The sequence below is a fragment of the Equus caballus genome, chromosome 20 (genome assembly GCF_041296265.1).
Source record: "Equus caballus isolate H_3958 breed thoroughbred chromosome 20, TB-T2T, whole genome shotgun sequence".
Classification (NCBI taxonomy): Eukaryota; Metazoa; Chordata; class Mammalia; order Perissodactyla; family Equidae; genus Equus; species Equus caballus.
In genome coordinates this window covers 916,437-935,617 of record NC_091703.1, presented here as the reverse complement: position 1 = coordinate 935,617, position 19,181 = coordinate 916,437, and the positions used below count along the sequence as shown (strand labels likewise).

The following is a 19,181-nucleotide window of genomic DNA, read 5'->3' as shown; positions in this document are numbered from 1 at the left end:
CACCTGCGCCCCGGCCCCGGCCCTCAGCCAGAATCGGTTGGACCCGCCCATCCTTTGAACCGTGCGTTCACCTTTCAATCAATTCGAATAGCACAGGGAGAGAACCAATCGCAAGCCTCGTGGGAGAGAAGGGGCGGGCCCCTTTCCCGCAGGGGTTGCTCAAAGGCCCTCCAATCAGAGGCTGGGTGTGGGAAGTTCGGATTCTGGGCGGCTCAGGTGTAGGCGGCACTGCTCCGAGGCGGCGGTGGCTCTCCAGACAGGGAGCGTTCCTTTCCTTTTGGTTTGACAGAGGTTTCACGCTACAGGCTGCCTGAGGAAGGTGGGTGCTGGGAGCTGGAAGAAGGGCGCTGGCTCGCCTCCTCCTAGAAGGTCTGGAAGGGTCTGAGATGGGCAGCGGCGAGCTGGACGCCGCTTGGGGGAGGCTCCTCTAGGACCACTTCCCGCAGCCGACGGCTCCGTCCTCCAGAAGAGTAAATATTTGTTGCCATAATCTATACAATAGTCAGCGTTTCACCACTGGGCCGTGATTGGCCTCTGGGGCAGGACGATGCTTAGGATCCTTGGCCCCGACCTTCAATTCCAGTAGCTGCTCCCAGAGCAAGCAACAACAAAACCCGCCCTGGTTGCGAACCTCTAGGCAAGCAAGACAAGGCATTCTAGACTTTCAAGCTGTAAGAAACTCCACTCAGCCAAAAGGGGCACTTAGATGTCCTGTATGTGAAGAGCCAGGCTGAGGGCTTGAGATCCCAGCTCCAGCGCCTGTTGGCTGTGCTCACGTGGGCAGTTCTCTCCCTCACCTGTGTAACAGCGATGATACTAACCACCTGTTCGGGTTTAGGTGACAATTAAACACGCCTTTACTATTAACTCGAGCTTTTGCACACACCCTGTCTCTCTTTGTGGTGCATAGTGCTATGCAGTATTTTAAAATAACTAATGGTTTATTGTCTCTTTAACATTTAGCACATTAATACTTGCAGGAGGTGGCAAGTCAAATAGTAGAGGAGCATGCTTACTGAAAAGTGGAGTCCTTTGTCACTTCCCCTGGGCTCTTACAGGAGAATGTTATTAGCATCCAGGTCAGAAGAATTCTCATTTTTTATATACTCTGTTGATTGCTTAAAATCACGTAACATTTTAATTGGTTGCATTTCTTGTGCAGATTTTTCTTTGATCTGGAGTTTTCTAGTGGACTGTCTCAGTTATTCTTGTTGTTGAAGAGTCTAGTTTGCTTAGAACTTTTTTATCTTCCTATTGGCAGACCGTCCCCTTTTTCTTTCTTTCTTTTTTTCTTTTGAGCCAGCAACACTTGTGGAGAATCAGTCATCTTTCTCCCATTGGGCTTGGTTGTTTTCTATACCAGCTGCATAGGTGACTCCCTTAGACTTTCCACTTTCCTTTATTCTTTTCCTCACTTGAATGAAGGATTTCCTGGAACACATGGCATCCTGTTTCTTGTCCTTCTCCCTTGTTTTGCTTGAACACGTTCTCAAGAATCTTTCTAAGAAAAGAGTATGGGCCAGGTAAACAATATGATTTCTTACATGGCTGAAAATAATTTCATTATGCCCTCAAACGGCAGACTGTATGGTTATCCTTCTGTATCACCATGGCAGTTCTTCTAAAAACCCATCTTGTGCTCAATCTTGTATATCCAACTGCCTGCTTATCATCCCTGTCTGTCTAATAGGCATCTTGTGTGTTCGGTTTGTTTTGTTTTTTGGCTTGAGAAAAAATGCCAGGCTCCTGCCTTCATCACCAGGGAAAGGTTAGGAAACGATTCTGTATACTGTCCTTCACTTACTTTCCCTATCCTTTCCTTTCCTTCACTCTTGTCACTTTGTAGTGCTGTGCGGTGAGCCTAGAGCCTCTTGTTTGTGTTATGGCCCATAGCTTCCTGGGCTTCACTTCATCTGTCAAGCAAGGCCCTATGTAGAAGCCCAAAACAGATCGTACTATCTTTTGATAACTTTCTTCCCACACTGCAGTGTCACATATTTATTCCATTTTGTACTGAAAATTTTTTATTTCAGAATGCTCTGAGGTGGGGCAGGAGGTGAACTGGAATCTTAATTTTTTAAATAATATGAAAATCTATATAAGTTGTCTACCTTTCTTTTCCCTGGCAGGATGGCTGCATCACATTTTGCCAGTCAACTGAGAAAGGATTTAAGTATTGAGATGATTAGAACTAAAATTGCTGAGGAGAGATTTCTCGCTCAGAAAGCAGACAGATATGATAAATATGAACGAAAAAGACGCTCTGGTTTGACGGATGTCAACCTTCCAACCTTGGAAGGTAGAAATCTTGAATCAGAGGAGACATCTCAAGAGCCTATTCCAGAAGAGATGAGTGTGAGGCAAAGTAAGTAAAGAGCTATTGTAATTTTAACTGCTTTGAAGTGGGGGAAAAGTTGGCTTAATACCTGAGGTTAAAAAATCCTTGACCAGGGGCCAGCTGGGTGGTCTGGTGGCTAGGTTCACATACTCTGCTTCCGCGGCCCGGGGTTTGTGGGTTCGGATCCTGGGCGTGGACCTACATACTGCTCATCAAGCCTGTGGCAGCATCCAGCAAACAAAATAGAGGAAGATTTGGCAACAGATGTTACCTCAGGGACAATCTTCCACATCAAAAAAAAAAAAAACAAAAAACTTACCAGAAGAATGGAGTTTTGAAATACCATTCTAAATAACTTGATATTTTCTATGACTAAATACTTCCTATTTAAGGTAAAGGCTGTGAAAGTTCCATTCACTTGTGGAGTGTTGTAACGCTTTAGGATTCCTGTAGGACAATATGGATAATAAAGTTCTGACTTCTGGAGTTTGAATAAGATAAGTGTTGACGAGATTAATTGATAAGGGACATTAAAATAGAAGTTTTGTAGCTAAATCAGGTCTCAAGTTGTTTAAATGTTCACTGCTTCAATTTTGTCATTTTCCAGGACCAGTGAAATATGCAGCCCAAGGGCCTTCTTTACAGGGAGATGAGCTTTACTCTGAGTGACATGAGAAGCCATTATTGGATTAGTGTGTTTATAATCTGATTTATGTTTTAAAGCATCACTTATTGATGGTAGGGTGACCAGCATGTCCTCCAGGAGACCAGCTAGGAGACAACTGCAATAATTTAGCTCATGGTTGACCACAGTGGGAACGGCAACCCTGGGTGGTTTCATTCTGGTTATATTTTGAAGTTTGAACCAATAGGATTTCCTAATGGAGTGGATGTAGGTTGATAAAGAAAAGTCAGCATCGTTCTAAGAGTTTTTGGCCTGAGCAACTAAAAAAATGGAGTGGCCATTTACTAAGTTGTAAAATACTGAGAGAAGAACTTGCCATCTATAGATGGCAAGTCAGGGTACTGTCTAGTATGGTCTGATGACATGAAATATAAAGCTGGGCTGTTTTAGTGAAGAGGAAGAAATAATTGAGAAACAGCAATGAGGGACCACCCCCCACCCCGGCCCGCTTCAGGCCCAGTGATATGACCTTTGTGGGAGAAGAAAACAGTCAACCACTTGAGAGGACAACTAGGGGAGCGTTGTCTTCAGGGGAGAGCCAGGTTACGGTTAGATCAAGAGATGAAGGGAACAGGAACTTCAGGGAAGTTGAGGATATAGGGGTTTCATTGATGATTAACCACTTCATCATCTGAGCTTTCGCATCTTCTGTTCTCTGCCTGGATTATTTCTTTTAAACAACTTTATTGAGGTAGAATTTGCATACCATAAAATTCACCCATTTAAGTAAATGCCTTTTGTTTAGTAAATTTACTGAGTTGTGCAGTCATCTCCCTGGATTATTTTAAACCCTCACCCAGTGGGCAAACGCACTCTCATTCTTCAGAAACCTTCTCGGGTATTCTCTCTTCTGGCAAGCCTTTCCTGACCTCCCCAGACAGGTTTATACTGATTCTCGATTGTGCATTCTTGTAGTCTTCATTCCATGCTAAACCAAATTGAAACTGTGCTCATCTCACCCACGATACTGTGAGCCCTTCAGGGGCAGAAATTCTCTTATTCTTACTTCCTAAAAATGTCTGGTACATGGTAGCTGATGCGGGATCGGTGAGCCGAGGAGTCGAAAGAAAGATTTCTTAGACTCTCAAGATCTGGCAGTAGTGCTCTTTTATTTAGAGAATAGTGTGGAATAGCATGGGGACAGGACCCATGGGCAGGCAGAGCTTCTGCTGCTGCTGCTGCTGCTGCCCCCGCTGGCATGGGGACAGGACCCATGGGCAGGCAGAGCTGGTGTGTGGGGACAAGACCCACGGGCAGTCAGAGCTCCTGCTGCTGCCCCCGCTGGCATGGGGACAGGTCCCATGGACAGGCAGAGCTAGTGTGTGGGGACAAGACCCACAGGCAGTCAGAGCTCCTGCTGCTGCTGCTGCTGCTGCCCCCGCTGGCATGGGGACAGGACCCATGGGCAGGCAGAGCTGGTGCGTGGGGACAGGACCCACGGGCAGTCAGAGCTCCTGCTGCTGCCGCTGCTACTGTCCCCGCTGGCATGGGGACAGGACCCATGGGCAGGCAGAGCTGGTGCATGGGGACAGGACCCACGGGCAGTCAGAGCTCCTGCTGCTGCCGCTGCTGCTGCCCCCGCTGGCATGGGGACAGGACCCATGGGCAGGCAGAGCTGGTGCGTGGGGACAGGACCCACGGGCAGTCAGAGCTCCTGCTGCTGCCCTGAGTTGAGGGTTAGGGCTAATTTTATAAGGCATGGGTACGTGACTTATTTTTACTGGAAAAAAAAAGAAAAGATGATGTAAAAAGTCATTAGATGATTTCAGTGCAGATGGGGTCTGGTTATTGTGCGGTCATATAACTTTAGATACGAATCTGGCCATATAGATCGGCATGCAGGTGAGGATGCCCCAGGCTTCTCTCCCTGGGGCGGTCCTAATTCATACCATAAAAAAAGTCCACTGGGTCGTATAGTTTGGCATGTAGGCCAGGTCACCTTGGGCTTCTCTAGCTGGGGCAGCCTTAATCCACATCATAAACCCCCCCTGAACCCATTTGGCCCCAAAATCTTTTGGGGATATGGACGACGGTCAGTCTTCTGTAACTACTTCCGGCTGTACAAGGTCGTAGAGCTGTCCCTAAATGGGGCCATAGGTATAGGTAGGAAGTTCAGTGGACCGGAAGGCTGCACCCGTGAAGTCCAAGCCTGACAAGGTGTACACATCCTCTGGAGACGAGAGAATCATTTGACAAGAGGTGGTCTAGGAGGTGAAACTTTGTTGGCATGCAGAAGACAAACAATGAAACAGACAACAAATTATAATAGGAAATACTAGCAATATGATTAACCCAATGAATAAGATTTTGGTAGTAGTCTAGAAACTGGTCCAGGCGTTCAACCAGTCATTTAGAGATAGGGGAGGGTCAGACATGGACTTAATTTGGTGGCTCATATCAGATAGGAAGCCGGTGATATTTTGATGGTAGTCAGGAATATAGACACAACATTCAGTTTTTATAATGGCACAGGTGCCTCCCTGTGCTGCTGTCAAGACATCCAGTGCCATTCAGTTTTGGAGGACTGCCTTACGCATTTGGGACACTTCTAAATCAAGCAGCAAAAGGCTATGTTGTGTATCATTTTTATGCTTTCATAGTAAATTTGTTTAGAGCTTCCATGGGCCAGATGACACTTTCGATTCCTAACTGGGGAAGGAAAATTGAGGCAACGTGGTCATACCAGTGGAAGACAGAGCAGGTCCAGCGCTGTTGCAGGTTGGGTAGGTTAGCAGGAGGAGATATAGTAAATGTAGTTCTACCTTGCATCCAGACAAAGCCTAGAGTGCATCGTCCAATCCATCCAGGTGGCAGCCAAGGCCATAAGTTGGAGCCACATAGCCACTGAGTGCCATTAGGGGCTAACCAACGTGTGCTTGGTCGTCTATCCCAGTCAGTCCCAAACCAATCAGTATTTTTTAAGCTTATGATATGAGAACACATATGACGGGGAATCTGTCCCATAGGTCGGGTGCTATTAGGCCACGTATCACAGGTGTGATTGGTTTGTTCCCAACATATAGTGGCCTTTTGACTGAGTTGACCACTAGTAGGAGTGAGCCAAATATATTCGTCCCAAATTTGATATAGTCCATCCTGTGTGTATCAATAAATTGGGGACTTTACCTTTGGAACTTGTCGTTTATGATCCACCTGTGACAAGGCAAATCTAGTTAGTATTTGGGCAGTAGTATTGAAGGAAAAGGTTTTATTGTGGCCAGGGAACTCCCAGGTATCAGAGATGGATGGCCACAAGAAAACATTATGATTAGTAACAGATGAATCTTGCGGAAGAGAAGAGCTAGAATCTAATATCCATGAATGTGTACTATACCTTCTACTGAAACATAATTTTTTCTCTCTAAAATCACCCTCATTTTTATAAAAGATAGCCAAATTAAGATTAACTGGTCTGCCAATTATTTACATAAGTGCAGCAAGAATACCAATTGATTATACAGGCTTTTTAAATCTGCTTTGCTGGAATTTTTATGAGGAATCTCAGATTGAACCGTAAAGGCCTCTCGGGGCCAGAAAAGCCAAGCCAAGGACTTGCCATCAGATTTTGCCTGCAGTACCTACAGGTTTGGGTGGACTCCTCTCTTCTCAAGGTCCCCCAAAATATTCTGAGGTTCCTTGCACCCGCCAGATAAGCAAGCTTCCTTACTTACCGGGTAAGATTGCCAGAATCTCTGTAAACAAGGTACCAGGCCCATGTTTCCAAGTGGCTGTATTCCAGAATGTCCAATCTTTGTTCCTGAAAAGCTGTGTTGTCATATCTGAGCCTGTATATTTCAAATATGACATTCCAGTCAAAGCCTTGGTAATATAACCAATGTATCCTGTTATAAGGAGAATAGGTTCTTATTGAACTTATGCAAATAACTATATTGCCACGAAATAACCATGCTCACTCACAGAGTTTCTTAATTCTGGAGGGATCAGATAGGGAGAAAAAGATAAATGTTTCAGTTTTGCTCATAAACGTATTTCACTAAATTGCTGTAAGTCATAGTTAGCATAAGAGAAAAGAAAGAAAGATTTCCTTAAACATGAGAAAACAAAACAAAACATCAAAACTCAGCAATATTTCAAACAGAAGTCATAAAAAATTATAATCATCCTCATCAGTTCACACAGTCCTGTATAATCAGTTCTTGAGCTTAATCTTCTGTTAGCAGGTCTATGAGCTTAGTTTCTGTTAGAATTCTGTAATTTCTTACCCGGTTCAGTTTTACAATCTGAAAGTTTATCAGAAACCTATAGTTTAGAACCTTTGTCATAATCCTTTCCAGGAATTTCTCTGAAGACGAAACATTTGCAAAAGCAAAAAGCATCACAGTAAAACAACTATCTGCAAATGGACAAAGGACTCAAAAGGGCAATTGACAAAGAAACTTGGCTATTTCTGTGACATATAACACTTTAAGATAATAACTGGAATTATGACTGATAATCAGAACAGATTAGAATTTTAGGAATGCTATATAATGTTAAGACATGTATATTAATAATATTCACCCACGTAATACCACATAAGAAAGTTTATCATCGCTTATTTGACAATGCTTCCCATGTAATTTAATAAACCAAATAAACCTAATTAATTTAGTATTTTTCCTCCTTATAAGGAAGAGAGCAAATTTCTTTGAGAAGTCTCAGGGGCCCTCTGAAAATCCTCAGAGAAATTCTTCTTCCATCTACCAGGTCAAAAGAAAGCCTTCATTCAGGATTTGAATATTTTTTTTGAGGGAGAAGCTTGTCCAAAATATCAAAAGTTTTTAAAATGCTTGTTCAAATAGGAAACAATGATCACTGTTAAACAATGCTCAGGCATCCATTCAAAGTGACAACAGAGACAGTCAAGAGCAAACAACATCGTCAAAAAATTTTAGAAGAGACCTCTTTCTTTCTGAATATAGGAAATTATTTTAACAAAACATAGATTTTCTGTCTATGTTGTTCTAACTCTATTAGAGCAGGCCAAAAGTTCAAGAAAATTATGCTTTGAGAGGAAACCAAATTTTAATTTCTGTACCAGCTTATTTTTAACATTAAAACTCATTCACTTAATTGGATTTACTCTAATTTTAGTCTACTTGACCAGGCATAAAACTCCTTTCAGAATTTCTCCTTCACAAACCTTCTACAACTTTCTTTTTGCCTTCAGAACTTGTCCCAAAGTCTGTCTTTTTTCCTTTCTAGTACTTTAGGACAAACTTATCTTTCTTAACCCATCAAACAAAAATACTTCCATTCTTTATACCCTCTTTACTGAAAACATACATTTTAACCTTCCTTGAATACAGAGTTTTCCTTATTAATTTCCAGTAGCTTTAATTATATAGGTTAATAAGAACTTTTAACCCTTAACAGACCATAGTAAACACTAAAAAGGTAAGCAATTACGAATTGTCTTTTATACCAGCATTCTAAACACTTCATAATTTCTAGAAACACGCTGCTTTACAATAACAGACCCAAAGACTTTTAGCCTCTCTGCAATAAGAAGCCAAAAGTAGATAACTTAGATAAGTTTAGCTGTAATGCTTGTGTGCTATCCAATCCAAAAATGACCCAGATGCTCAGATTTTTATCATTTAACTTAACTTGGCAAAACTCAAGATTGTTATCAAAACAATTTGGAAGCTGTTTTTTTTTTTTTTCAAGTATGCAGACCATAAAACAGTTATTGTACCCACAAAAACTTCATGAGACATTAGACAAAACTGGTCATCATTTAAAGCTATTATTTTGCTGACGAATTTAACAGACAATGTGAACTTATTTGACTAGTAAACCCAGGCTGCATGCCTGCATCATATGCGAATACTGACAACTCTGACAAGAAGACTATTTTCAATCAAACCAACAAACTTAAACAAGCTTTCATTTACCAAAAGTTAATTCACATCAAGTTAACTTGAAAGACATTGGATTAATTTCTACTACATTTAGAATTTATGTAAGCGCTTACTTGAAGCCAATTAAACAGAGCTCTTAATTTTGGTAACACCATCCGGAGGTAAAATATCACACATATAACGTACACATAGACACACGTACACAGAGACTGCACAGCTGTTGTTTTTTACCAATATTTGTGGAGAAGATACTCAAGATGCTAGATTTTTTGGGCAAGGGCACGCTTATGGCCGTTTTGCCTCTCCCCTCCTCTTTCTTTCTTTCTTTCTTTTTTTTTTTTTTCCCCCATTCAGTCTTAGAAATTAGTGATGGGCTAGATAGTAGTTCCTGGAGAGGGGAGATGATAATCCTTTCTGTGATAAAGGAACTAGGTGGAATCTGAACTGCCTCTAGAGCTGTATTTCCAGTCTTGCAAGGATTTTCTAAGGACAGTTGCTCTTGATTTCCCAGAAACTGGATTGTAACTCAAATTACATTCCAGGTTGATCTACCTGTCCAACTGCATCACAAAGGCACAGAGAAACCCCTCAAATTTTCTCCCAGATGGAGTTAGAACGCATCCCCAGGGTGGGTCTCTGGGGATGCTTAGGAGCCTTCCCCGTGGCGGTAAAGCCAGTGTCTGACTGACAGCAGCTGGAGAAAGGGTGCAGAGGCCGATTGCGGGTGTGCAGAGGCCGATTGCGGGTGTTGACATAGCTATAAGATTTAGTCAAGTCCCGCTCAGCCTGGGCACTTTGTCTCTGAGCCAGCAAAGTTGAGGTAGGGAAGCAGGAGGCAAAGGCCTGGAACAGGCTGGAGGCTGGGGCTCCCAGAGCCAGGTTTGAGAGTTAAATCCCTGGCAAAAGGCTTATTTTTCCAATTTTACAGAAGGTCAAGGTTCTGCTCAGGTCTAGCCTGAACTTAACCTTGACTTAGTGACAACAGAAGAGATGATGAGCAAAACAGACAAAGAAAGGAAAAGAAGAGATCAGACCTCACCCTCATGGCCTCTTCCAGAGGGTTATCAAGATAAGAGTCACACAACAGTTCCTGTACTGGGGCACACTACGCTAGCACGACAGTTCACAGAATAAATCACAGGTCTCCTACCCTCATAACCGACTCAGCAGGTGACTAAAATACTCAATGAGTCGACTGTCAAGAGAGGGCACCCCCACTTAGGGTTGCTGGGGTGATCAGGCCCAGAAACCCAAAGTTGGGGCTCCCAGGGGTGGAGCCTTTTACTCTTTAAAGATTTCTTTGTTTCCCAGTCACAAGGCTCAAAAGGAGATGAAAATTGCCATTGTAACTCCAAGAGAGACAAAAGAAACGGGTCCATTACCATGAAAAATCCCCCCTGAACCTAGGGTAGCGTCCTACCCGTTGTTCCTACTGTGGGGTTCCTATAGCAAGGGGTGATGGGGGCGTCCCCCGGCATTGCATCCCTTGTATACCTTCCCTGTTATGCCTGGCAGTAACAGTTGCCTGGTGCCTATTCTGCCTGACAGCATAGGCCTGGTGAATGGTTCCCGAGAGAAAAGGAGAAAGAAAAGGGGCCATTACCATGAAAATCCCCCCAATGGGGTTCCTGTAGCAAGAGATGATGGGGGCATCCCTTGAACATCTTCCCTATTCTGCCTGACAGTAATAGGTGCCTGGCGTATGGTCCCAGAGAAAGGGAGCCATTACCTTGAAAATCCCCCCAATGGAGTTCCTGTAGCAAGGGATGATGGGGGCATCCCTTGAACATCTTCCCTATTCTGCCTGACAGTAATAGGTGCCTGGCGTATGGTCCCCAGGAGAGAAAAGGATAAAGAAAAGGAGCCATTACCTTGAAAATCCCCCCATTGGGGTTCCTGTAGCAAGGGATGATGGGGGCATCCCTTGAACATCTTCCCTATTCTGCCTGACAGTAATAGGTGCCTGGCGTATGGTCCCCAGGAGAGAAAAGGAGAAAGAAAAGGAGCCATTACCTTGAAAATCCCCCCATTGGGGTTCCTGTAGCAAGGGATGATGGGGGCATCCCTTGAACATCTTCCCTATTCTGCCTGGCAGGAATAGGTGCCTGGCGTATGGTCCCAGAGAAAGGGAGCCATTACCTTGAAAATCCCCCCAATGGAGTTCCTGTAGCAAGGGATGATGGGGGCATCCCTTGAACATCTTCCCTATTCTGCCTGGCAGGAATAGGTGCCTGGCGTATGGTCCCAGAGAAAGGGAGCCATTACCTTGAAAATCCCCCCAATGGGGTTCCTGTAGCAAGGGATGATCGGGGCATCCCTTGAACATCTTCCCTATTCTGCCTGGCAGGAATAGGTGCCTGGCGTATGGTCCCAGGAGAGAAAAGGACAAAGACAGTGAGAAAGAGAAAGACAGTGAGGAATTTTCCGCCAGTCTGGGGGACATTCTACCCAATTGCATCCTGGAGCCATTCTCCCAAGAAGGGGTTCCCATACTCCACCAAAGGTTAGAGTTTGGTACTTCCCTTGAACTGGAGTCCCGAGTGGGACTTTCCTCGCAGTTCAGAGCGTGGTCAGGTGCCAGAGGGAGGGATCCCAATCCAGCCTTAGGAAAAGAAACCTTCCACGGGAGTCTTGGAGATTTGCGGCCGTCCTAATGACTTAAGTGGCCGACCCGCGCCCACGTAAAATTTGTCTATTAGAGATAGAGTCAGGAAGGAATGGATTAATTCATTCTCCATCACCCTGAGGCTTAAGGTACTGAATCTCTTCAAGCTGAATGCCACAATTTGCCCCATAGAGTAGCCATGGGCAGCAAACGTGGATTCATACAGCCATCCAAGAAAGTTCCCGATGGAGCAGTGAATCTAGATCCATCCTTGAAAAAGAGAAAGGCATAAGGAAGAAAAGGGCACTTACCAGAACTCGAGCTCACAAGCCGATAAAGCAAGTCCCCGTACGGGCCACCAGAAATGATGCGGGATCGGTGAGCCGAGGAGTCGAAAGAAAGATTTCTTAGACTCTCAAGATCTGGCAGTAGTGCTCTTTTATTTAGAGAATAGTGAGGAATAGCATGGGGACAGGACCCATGGGCAGGCAGAGCTGGTGTGTGGGGACAAGACCCACGGGCAGTCAGAGCTCCTGCTGCTGCCCCCGCTGGCATGGGGACAGGTCCCATGGGCAGGCAGAGCTAGTGTGTGGGGACAAGACCCACAGGCAGTCAGAGCTCCTGCTGCTGCCGCTGCTGCTGCCCCCGCTGGCATGGGGACAGGACCCATGGGCAGGCAGAGCTGGTGCGTGGGGACAGGACCCACGGGCAGTCAGAGCTCCTGCTGCTGCCGCTGCTGCTGCCCCCGCTGGCATGGGGACAGGACCCATGGGCAGGCAGAGCTGGTGCGTGGGGACAGGACCCACGGGCAGTCAGAGCTCCTGCTGCTGCCCTGAGTTGAGGGTTAGGGCTAATTTTATAAGGCATGGGTACGTGACTTATTTTTACTGGAAAAAAAAAGAAAAGATGATGTAAAAAGTCATTAAATGATTTCAGTGCAGATGGGGTCTGGTTATTGTGCGGTCATATAACTTTAGATACGAATCTGGCCATATAGATCGGCATGCAGGTGAGGATGCCCCAGGCTTCTCTCCCTGGGGCGGTCCTAATTCATACCATAAAAAAAGTCCACTGGGTCGTATAGTTTGGCATGTAGGCCAGGTCACCTTGGGCTTCTCTAGCTGGGGCAGCCTTAATCCACATCAGTAGCCACTCACATTTTTCAAACAAGTTTAAATAAACATGAGAGTACATAGTAGAAACCTGAGTTGAGAATCATAGGTGGGAGGTAAGGAATCTGACAGGTTGCAGTCAAGGTGTCATCCAGGGGTGCCTCTGAAGCTTGACTGAGGCTGGAGGAGTGCCGGGGTCCCGCCCCGGCGGAGTCCAGGTTCCTGAGGGGTGGACGGCGTCGGCACGATGAGTGAGGGGGAAATAAAGGGGACGTGAGACTTGGGTTGGTGTTAGCAAGTCCGACTTTACTGTGCACAAGTGTCGTTTATATATTTTTCAGGATTAGTACAGAAATAGTTCTACAAATATTCTCAGAGAGATAAGGAAATAAAAAACGAGCACAAGAATATTTATTAGCATTCTATTCTATAGAGCATAAGGTTAATGGTAGTCTTCTCCGCAATTAACTGGTGTTTGTTTTCTCTAAGCTAAAGGAGATAGGTACCTAGGCGTCTGTTGTGATTCATGGTAAAGTTAAATCCAAGAGAGAAGGTCCAGGCCTCCGGACAGGACAGCAGTCCGTCTGGTTGCATCCTGGTGGAGCCATCCCTGCCTCCCTCAATCATTTACGCTATTAGTGTAGACGGTTAATGGGAACAAAAGGCGACTCCAGGGTGTCTTATCCACAGGGCTATCTGCATTCTCAGCGGGCAGTTAAACATCTTTACATTTCTGCGCCCTTTAGGGGGTGAAAGCATTCCTTTGTCTTTTAGATTGTGGAGCTAACAGTCCCTTAAGCACACTGCCAGAGAAAGTATCACTTTGTTAGTAAAGTAAAGGGCTGAAAAGCTAAGCTAAACTATGTAGCTTCAAGAATAAAAAAGAGAAATAAGTACAGACATAACCTTGCTAGAAAGCATGCATATAATTCAGAAAATATCAGGGGTGTCGGCCGGCCATTCTTCACCGAGGGGCATCCCTGCACCCCTCGGCCCTTCTACTCATCAATTATTTATTATTTATTGCTTTTAGGAGAAAACCTCTATAGCATTTTAACAGAAAGCAGAAGGTCAAGAATAATATATAGATACTTCTTGATCATCCAATTAACCAGCAAACTTAGAAGGACCATGCATATATATTTAGACAAAGAACTGGAGGGAGAAGGAAACATTAACCAGATGGAGGCCATAAACCTGATTCGACATCTTATCTGGGCAGGATTCCTTTCTGATTGTCTCAAATGGGACTGTGTGCTCCTCCAATAATTAACTGAAAAATATCTTGAAAGTTACCTGCAGGTGGTCACATTCTCTTATGCTATCTAATTTTCCCAGGAGATAGTGCCTCCCAAGCAGCCACCCAAAGGAGTGAAAACTGGAGGTTAAGAAAGGAAAAGGAATGAAGGGCAATTAGAAGCAGCACAGGTTTCAGAACTATGTGAGGGGCTGGCCGGTTATTCTTCACCAAGGGGCGGCCCTGCACCCCTCAGCGTTAATCGGCTGGTCCCTGTCAAACAGCCAATCAAATGATGTAGCCACGGCTCCCAGCAGAGGAGCTGCTTCCAAGATGACTCACTCACATGACTGGCAAGTCGATGCTGGCTTTTGGCAGGAGGCCTTAGTTCTTCGTCATGTGGCGTCTCCATAGGGCTGCTTGAGTCTCCTTAAGGTTCCACATGGCCACTGACTTCCCCAGCGCAAGTGATCTGAGAGAGAGCAGGGCCAAGCTGCACTGTCTTTAATGATACAGTCTTGGAAGCCACACTCCATCATTCCCACACTTTTCTTGGTGACACAGCTCAGCCCTATTCTGTGTGGAGGGGACAACACAAGGGCGTGACTACCAGGAGGTGAGAATTGTTGGAGGTCAGCTTGGAGGTGGGTGATCATAGAAGTTAATTAATTTAAAAGTGAAGTAATGCATGCCTAGTGGATGGCAAGCAGTTAATTTGTGAACAAGAGAAGGCAAAAGGGAGAGAAATTTTAAAACAGGGGTTGAAATGACTTGTGTGGTTAGCGTGCTAAGGAATCAATACGAAGTTACTGAAAGTATTGCTTAGCAGCTGTTGAAGTTAGACAATGGTATTTTAGACATTTGGATAACTTTTTATTTGAATGTTTTATATGCTATTTTCCCCCCTGCTTAGGATCAGCAAAGTCTCTTCTAAGTGATCAACGAAGACAAATGTTCCAGAAATACCTAGAGGAAAAGCGACTGAAAAAATTGAGAAACCTCAGCGATGACCACTTATAGTGGGTGTTTATAGACATGATAAGCCTATTTTTCTTTCACGAATACCAGCACACCAACCAAAAAAGGTAAATTTAGTATCATAACTTGATATTCAGGAATAGTTCTTAACCAGACTCTTCTTTAAGAGATTATACTTGAGGAATTCCAAGATGGCGCCGTGAGTAGTCCTCTTTGTCTCTCGCCCTTCGAGTCTACAATTATTTGGACACTTATCGCTTGACAAAGGATATCCAGACAGCATCTCAGGACGTCTGAGACACCCACGCGACTATACATCGGAAGGCGGACGGACTTTCCTCCGGGAGGATGTGGAAATAGGTGAAAACTCTCCGACCCCGACGGGCAGCCTAGTACCCGCAAGCGGCTTTCTTCCAACGGACGCCCCCAGAGGATCCACACACATCTAGGGCAGGAGCGAGAACACAACAGAGGAGCGACGGTGGAAACAGGTGACCAGAACCCTACTTAAACCCCCCGCAATTACTCCTAAACGCAGAGGGAAACTTTGGAGTTGCACACCTGAGCCCGCGGGGAGAGTCTCTCCCCGCCATTGGCGGGGAGACCCGGCCTGGTGCTCGGGGCGCCCGGAGGGTCCCAGAGAGAGACACGGAGGGCACGGAGGTCTCCCAGCTGCCGTTGCCCGCCCCGTGGGACTAGGGATTGCCGGAGATCTCGGAGAGGACCGGGGCGGGGGAACTTTCAAAGGCGGGTCCGGCGACCCGGTGGGGAAGCGCCGGAGCTCCGCCAGGCAGCAGACAAAACTCTCAGTCTGCCGGTAGCAGAGGGGCCACGCTGAGCACTCAGGGCTCCCGGCAGAGGCCCGGAGAGAAGCCCAGAGGGCGGGGCGACCCCCAGCTGCCGTTGCCCGCCCCGGGGGACTAGGGATTGCCGGAGATCTCGGAGAGGACCGGGGCGGGGGAACTTTCAAAGGCCGGATCGGCGACCCGGAGGGGAAGCGCCGGAGCTCCGCCAGGCAGCAGACAAAACTCTCTGTCTGCCGGTAGCAGAGGGGCCACGCTGAGCACTCAGGGCTCCCGGCAGAGGCCCGGACAGAAGCCCAGAGCGCGGGGCGACCCCCAGCTGCCGTTGCCCGCCCCGTGGGACTAGGGATTGCCGGAGATCTCGGAGAGGACCGGGGCGGGGGAACTTTCAAAGGCCGGATCGGCGACCCGGAGGGGAAGTGCCGGAGCTCCCCCAGGCAGCAGACAAAACTCTCTGTCTGCCGGTAGCAGAGGGGCCACGCTGAGCACTCAGGGCTCCCGGCAGAGGCCCGGAGAGAAGCCCAGAGCGCGGGGCGACCCCCAGCTGCCGTTGCCCGCCCCGTGGGACTAGGGATTGCCGGAGATCTCGGAGAGGACCGGGGTGGGGGAACTTTCAAAGGCGGGTCCGGCGACCCGGAGGGGAAGCGCCGGAGCTCCGCCAGGCAGCAGACAAAAATCTCTGTCTGCCGGTAGCAGAGGGGCCACGCTGAGCATTCAGAGCTCCCGGCAGAGGCCCGGAGAGAAGCCCAGAGGGCGGGGCGACCCCCAGCTGCCGTTGCCCACCCGGTGAGGCTAGGGATTGCCGGAGATCTCGGAGAGGACTGGGGCTGGAGAGAGTTCCAGAGACCCAGCTTAGTAGCCTAGGGGGAAGCCCTACAGGCTCACAGAAGCCTTAGGGAAAGCCTCTGCACAGCACCAGTAGAAGGCACCCAGCCGCCAGCCACAAGGCTGGAAGACCCCAGGGCAAAAGCAGCATAGCTAGGTGTACTAACCACAGACTGTAGAAGATGCCCCCCAATGGAGTTCCTGTAGCAAGGGATGATGGGGGCATCCCTTGAACATCTTCCCTATTCTGCCTGACAGTAATAGGTGCCTGGCGTATGGTCCCCAGGAGAGAAAAGGAGAAAGAAAAGGAGCCATTACCTTGAAAATCCCCCCACTGGGGTTCCTGTAGCAAGGGATGATGGGGGCATCCCTTGAACATCTTCCCTATTCTGCCTGGCAGGAATAGGTGCCTGGCGTATGGTCCCAGAGAAAGGGAGCCATTACCTTGAAAATCCCCCCACTGGGGTTCCTGTAGCAAGGGATGATCGGGGCATCCCTTGAACATCTTCCCTATTCTGCCTGGCAGGAATAGGTGCCTGGTGAATGGTCCCAGAGAAAGGGAGCCATTACCTTGAAAATCCCCCCATTGGGGTTCCTGTAGCAAGGGATGATGGGGGCATCCCTTGAACATCTTCCCTATTCTGCCTGGCAGGAATAGGTGCCTGGCGTATGGTCCCAGGAGAGAAAAGGACAAAGACAGTGAGAAAGAGAAAGACAGTGAGGAATTTTCCGCCAGTCTGGGGGACATTCTACCCAATTGCATCCTGGAGCCATTCTCCCAAGAAGGGGTTCCCATACTCCACCAAAGGTTAGAGTTTGGTACTTCCCTTGAACTGGAGTCCCGAGTGGGACTTTCCTCGCAGTTCAGAGCGTGGTCAGGTGCCAGAGGGAGGGATCCCAATCCAGCCTTAGGAAAAGAAACCTTCCACGGGAGTCTTGGAGATTTGCGGCCGTCCTAATGACTTAAGTGGCCGACCCGCGCCCACGTAAAATTTGTCTATTAGAGATAGAGTCAGGAAGGAATGGATTAATTCATTCTCCATCACCCTGAGGCTTAAGGTACTGAATCTCTTCAAGCTGAATGCCACAATTTGCCCCATAGAGTAGCCATGGGCAGCAAACGTGGATTCATACAGCCATCCAAGAAAGTTCCCGATGGAGCAGTGAATCTAGATCCATCCTTGAAAAAGAGAAAGGCATAAGGAAGAAAAGGGCACTTACCAGAACTCGAGCTCACAAGCCGATAAAGCAAGTCCCCGTACGGGCCACCAGAAATGATGCGGGATCGGTGAGCCGAGGAGTCGAAAGAAAGATTTCTTAGACTCTCAAGATCTGGCAGTAGTGCTCTTTTATTTAGAGAATAGTGAGGAATAGCATGGGGACAGGACCCATGGGCAGGCAGAGCTGGTGTGTGGGGACAAGACCCACGGGCAGTCAGAGCTCCTGCTGCTGCCCCCGCTGGCATGGGGACAGGTCCCATGGGCAGGCAGAGCTAGTGTGTGGGGACAAGACCCACAGGCAGTCAGAGCTCCTGCTGCTGCCGCTGCTGCTGCCCCCGCTGGCATGGGGACAGGACCCATGGGCAGGCAGAGCTGGTGCGTGGGGACAGGACCCACGGGCAGTCAGAGCTCCTGCTGCTGCCGCTGCTGCTGCCCCCGCTGGCATGGGGACAGGACCCATGGGCAGGCAGAGCTGGTGCGTGGGGACAGGACCCACGGGCAGTCAGAGCTCCTGCTGCTGCCCTGAGTTGAGGGTTAGGGCTAATTTTATAAGGCATGGGTACGTGACTTATTTTTACTGGAAAAAAAAAGAAAAGATGATGTAAAAAGTCATTAGATGATTTCAGTGCAGATGGGGTCTGGTTATTGTGCGGTCATATAACTTTAGATACGAATCTGGCCATATAGATCGGCATGCAGGTGAGGATGCCCCAGGCTTCTCTCCCTGGGGCGGTCCTAATTCATACCATAAAAAAAGTCCACTGGGTCGTATAGTTTGGCATGTAGGCCAGGTCACCTTGGGCTTCTCTAGCTGGGGCAGCCTTAATCCACATCAGTAGCCACTCACATTTTTCAAACAAGTTTAAATAAACATGAGAGTACATAGTAGAAACCTGAGTTGAGAATCATAGGTGGGAGGTAAGGAATCTGACAGGTTGCAGTCAAGGTGTCATCCAGGGGTGCCTCTGAAGCTTGACTGAGGCTGGAGGAGTGCCGGGGTCCCGCCCCGGCGGAGTCCAGGTTCCTGAGGGGTGGACGGCGTCGGCACGATGAGTGAGGGGGAAATAAAGGGGACGTGAGACTTGGGTTGGTGTTAGCAAGTCCGACTTTACTGTGCACAAGTGTCGTTTATATATTTTTCAGGATTAGTACAGAAATAGTTCTACAAATATTCTCAGAGAGATAAGGAAATAAAAAACGAGCACAAGAATATTTATTAGCATTCTATTCTATAGAGCATAAGGTTAATGGTAGTCTTCTCCGCAATTAACTGGTGTTTGTTTTCTCTAAGCTAAAGGAGATAGGTACCTAGGCGTCTGTTGTGATTCATGGTAAAGTTAAATCCAAGAGAGAAGGTCCAGGCCTCCGGACAGGACAGCAGTCCGTCTGGTTGCATCCTGGTGGAGCCATCCCTGCCTCCCTCAATCATTTACGCTATTAGTGTAGACGGTTAATGGGAACAAAAGGCGACTCCAGGGTGTCTTATCCACAGGGCTATCTGCATTCTCAGCGGG

The 19,181-nt window shown here is 47.2% G+C and overlaps 1 long non-coding RNA gene across 1 annotated transcript in view; it reads left to right on the top strand.

Moving 5' to 3' along the window:
- Nucleotides 1–212: 212 nt before the first annotated feature.
- Nucleotides 213–19,181, top strand: part of LOC138919311 (uncharacterized) — a 150,984-nt gene continuing 132,015 nt past the window's right edge. The window contains exons 1-4 of the long non-coding RNA XR_011429420.1: nucleotides 213–319; nucleotides 981–1,079; nucleotides 2,130–2,365; nucleotides 14,755–15,310. This is a non-coding gene — a long non-coding RNA (uncharacterized lncRNA). The remainder of the gene's footprint in view (nucleotides 320–980; nucleotides 1,080–2,129; nucleotides 2,366–14,754; nucleotides 15,311–19,181) is intronic.